Source organism: Bubalus bubalis, chromosome 11, assembly GCF_019923935.1.
Source record: "Bubalus bubalis isolate 160015118507 breed Murrah chromosome 11, NDDB_SH_1, whole genome shotgun sequence".
Taxonomy (NCBI): domain Eukaryota; kingdom Metazoa; phylum Chordata; class Mammalia; order Artiodactyla; family Bovidae; genus Bubalus; species Bubalus bubalis.
The window spans coordinates 45,789,298-45,793,854 of record NC_059167.1 but is presented as its reverse complement, the minus strand read 5'-3'; the positions used below and the strand labels follow the sequence as shown (position 1 = coordinate 45,793,854).

The following is a 4,557-nucleotide window of genomic DNA, read 5'->3' as shown; positions in this document are numbered from 1 at the left end:
AGCCAGAGACAAGCAGAATGGCATGAGGAGTTTCACTTCTTTCTAGAAACACATTTTTCTAGGAGCTAAATCCTAGTGGCAAAGAGCAAGTAACCTTACTCATAGGCTAGTTACTTAGAGTACCTAAAAAAGAAATCGTATTGGAGATTCCAAACAACTGAAGCCCACACTAGAGGAGGAATGAACAAGTTCAAAATGACATGCTTCTCAGAAAGAAAGTTTTCAAAAAGATAAGAAAGAAGGAAGCTATAGAGTTAGAATATGCCCTGATCTACAGGGTGAAAGAAATCCCTCAAGGACTTGGGAATCATAATCAAGATTAATGCTGGACATACATGGAAAGCATGTGGCATCATTTGGAAGATGGAAGCATCAACATGAAATACCTGAATGAGCCTAAAGGTGAGAAAGTAATGCCTGGAAAGGAGACGATAATGGAGGAGCCACGTGACCCTTCCAAGTGAACACATAGAGAAGGCAAAGGTCGATGGTGAGATGGGAAGAGCTACCAGTGGGATGAACTGGATGAAGGATGAAGTGAGCACAGGGACAGAGGAAAGGAGCACCAAATGAAGAGGTTGCTATACCATACACAACCTTTTCTGTAAAGCGACTCAGCCACTGGCCAATAATCCTTCAGGACAGAGAAGAAATTATCTGCCAGTTTTGAGCTTTGTGACTGTCATAATTCATAGCTAAGGTCCCAGCTTTTGACTAGGTGCTCCAAGATCAGCACACTTCAATATAGACACTGAAAGAAATTTTGAAATAAAATAAGTCGGTGGATTCAGGCCACATGTCTGAGTCTTAAAGCAAAAAAGAGTACCAAACATTCATGGAAACATTAGCTTAAGAAACACAGGTTAGTGATCCAAAGGGTTTTCTAGGTCAAAGGAGGGGTCACATTAGGACTTTGGGCTTAGTCGCTATAGAATTAATTGCTCTGTCCTGGATGTCCAAACTGACGGCAAATCCATGAAAAAAATTAAGGGAATCCCAATAATACAGAGAGAACTGAAAAAGAAGTCTGCAAATAGAATGTAGAAAGCAAAGGGAGAACTCATACAGTTTCTTATTACCTGCAGATAAGAGAAAAAGAGGCTGATGAGCCCTGGAATGCTGAGAAAAGCTGGACTTCACCAAATATAAAACAAAGTCCACACTGCAACTACATAGAGGCTCACAAGACAAATAAAAGTTCTCTTTTCTTTTATTTGACTTTATATCCTCAAATGACATTTATAATCTATTCCACTTATAGATTATTGTATCTATTATTATAATAAATTCCACTTTAGTTCCACTAAAGTGATTCATTCTAGATCACATATGAAATAACATATGCAAAAGAAGTTACATAACAATATACATTGAGAAAGTAGGAATAATGCCTGGTCCATAACTGGTATTCAATAGATAGCTTGTAGTCATTCACTTGGAGCTTCCTCCAACCAGTCCATTCTAAAGGAGATCAGCCCTGGGTGTTCTTTGGAAGGAATGATGCTAAAGCTGAAACTCCAGTACTTTGGCCACCTCATGCAAAGAGTTGACTCATTGGGAAAGACTCTGATGCTGGGAGGGATTGGGGGCAGGAGGAAAAGGGGACGACAGAGGATGAGATGGCTGGATGGCATCACCGACTCGATGGACGTAAGTTTGAGTGAACTCCGGGAGTTGGCGATGGACAGGGAGGCCTGGCGTGCTGCAATTCATGGGGTCGCAAAGAGTCAGACACAACTGAGCGACTGAACTGAACTGAACTGATGTGGCACTAGTAAGGAACCTGCCTGCCAATTCAGGAGATGTAAAGAGATACAGGTTCCATCCCTGGGTTGGGAAGATCCCCTGGAGGAAGGCACAGCAAATCACTCCATTATTCTTACCTGGCCCTGGAGGAGGGTACAGCAAACCACTCCATTATTCTTACCTGGAGCCCTTGGACAGAGAAGCCTGGCAGGCTACAATCCATAGGGTCACAAGGAGTTGGACATAAATGAAGTGACTCAGCACCCACACACACATTCACTTATTTACTCATTTATTCAATATTTATTGACTGTATACTATATGCAAGGCACTATTCTAGACACTGAGGATTCAGCATTAAAAAAAAAAAATAGACAAGGCTCTCATGAAGCTTCCATTACAGTGGGAGAGACTGGAATGGAATCAAATACACAAATAATACATGTAACAAAGGCAGAGCATAATGAGTGCTATGAAGAAAAAAAACATTAAGGACACAGAGAACACCTAGGAGTCTCTTTGGGGCTTCTCTGGTGGCTTAGATGATAAAGAATCTGCCAGCAATGTAGGAGATCCAGGTTCAATCCCTGAGTCAGGAAGATCCCCTTGAGAACGGAATGGCTACCCACTCCAGTATTCTTGCCTGGAGAATTCCATGGACAGAGGAGCCTGGTGGGCTACAGTCCATAGTGTCGCAAAGAGTCAGACACAACTGAGCAACTAACACTTTCACTCTTTTCAGAGGTCTCTTTAGATAGGGCAATTGGGGAGGTCTCTCTGGGGAGATGGCATTCAAGCAGAGACCTGGAAGTGAGGAAATATAAGGAAGCATCATGCAGAAACAGGGCAAATGCAAGGTCTTGAGTAAAGGACCAGTAAGGAGATGAGTGAGGCTGCATCACAGTGAGGGAGGAAAGAAGGATGGGAAACCAGCAGGAGAGAGAGGTGAGTGCCAGGTGAGTGCCAAAGTCATGAGAAGGACTTTGGATAGTATTTAAAATGTGGGAGGAAGCCATATGAGGGTCCTAAGCAGGAAAGCCACATGATCTGATTTCTATATTAAAATAACCACTTTGACAGGTTTGTAGGGAGTGAACTGTGGAGGGTGTGAGAGAAAGAGTAGAAGCAGGGAGAAAGCTGGATCAAGGAATGCAAGGAGGACCTCGCAGATGTAGCTGCCTGGAGTCTCGCCCACTGCCCAACCATGGTCAACCCCAACCATTGCCAACAAGCCCTTGGGTCACTTCTCTCTCAAGCTGTTTGTAGACAAAGCTCCAAAGACAGCAAAAAACTTCTGAACTCTGAGAACTAGGGAGGAAAGATTTGACATAAAGTTTCCTGCTTTCACACAATAATTCCAGGATTTATATATGTGCAGGATGGTGACTTCACAAACCATAATGGCTCTGACGGCTAGTCCATCTTTGGAAAGAAATTTGATGACAAGAATTTCATCCTGTAGCACACAGGTCCTAGCATCTTGTCCATGACCAATGCTGGAGCCAACATAAATGGTTCCCAGTTTTTCGTCTACAGTATGCCAACACTGAGTGTTTGGGTGGCAAGTATGTGGTCTTTGGCAAGGCAAAAGAGGGCATGAATATGGTAGAAGCCACAGAGTGCTGCAGTCCAAGAATGGCAAGACCAGCAAGAAGATCAAAATTTCTGACTGTGGACAAATCTAATAAATCTGACTTGTATTTAACCACCAGACCATTTCCTCTGTAGCTCAGGAGAGAATCCCATCATCCACATCTTCTTGAAATAACTTCTATAATTTTTGTACTCCCACTGCTGTTCTTTGGGTTCCATATTTTCCTTATCCCCCTCCAAGTTTAGCTGGATTGCAAAGTTAAGTTTATGACTATAAAAAAACTAAACAAAAAAAGGAATGAGAAGAAAATGATAGCTAAGGAGATGAAATAGAAGGTATCTCCCATTACTCCAAAGAGAGGGTCCCCAAAAAGTATTTTAGCCAACTTGAATATATAATTTCAAGAATGTGAATTTGTCAAATTTCTACTTAAAGAAAGCTAGTGTTTGAATTTCATTCACATATATATTTAAATTATATCTACAGAATCAATCTAAAAATACCAATTTATCAATCAAGTATTTCTTCTTTACCAATCTCATATAAATGAAATAATTTTGATAAAATTCATCACAAGCATGTTTGACATCTTTTAAGAGCCACTTTTTGGGTCACTTCACACACATTTCTAGGGCATGCCATCTTCACTCCCCTCTATAGCTGTTTTGAACCCATGTATGGGCTTCCCTGGTGTCTTAGATGATAAAGAATCTGCCTGCAATGCAGGAGACTTGGGTTCGATCACCAGCTTGGGAAGATCCCCTGGAGAAGGGAATGGCTACCCACTCCAGTATTCTTGGACTTCCACGGACAGAGGAGTCTGGTGGGCTATAGCCCATGGTGTCGCAAACAGCTGGACACAACTGAGCAACTAACATACATACAACACACACACACACACACACACACACACACACACACACACATAATGCTGTAGCTGAATGCTTATTCCAAATCACAAATACCCATTTGTAAAGATTCAGATTTTAAAGTAGAACTTACATCAGAATGTAGATTCTTTGAAAGCAAGGATATTGTTTTCTGAACTACTATATCCCCAGTGCCTAGAACAGAGATCAGCAAATATGGCCTATGGACCAAACCTGTGAACAACAAGTTTTATAAACAGTTTCGTTGGAACACCGGCAGGCTTATTTATTTGCATATTGTCTGTGACTGCTTTTGCTATGTCACAGCAGAGTTGAACAGTTATGACA

At 41.6% G+C, this 4,557-nt stretch overlaps 1 pseudogene; it reads left to right on the top strand.

The window, feature by feature from the left end:
* The first annotated feature begins 2,667 nt into the window (after positions 1-2,667).
* Positions 2,668-3,588, top strand: LOC112577806 (annotated as a pseudogene).
* Positions 3,589-4,557: the final 969 nt, after the last annotated feature.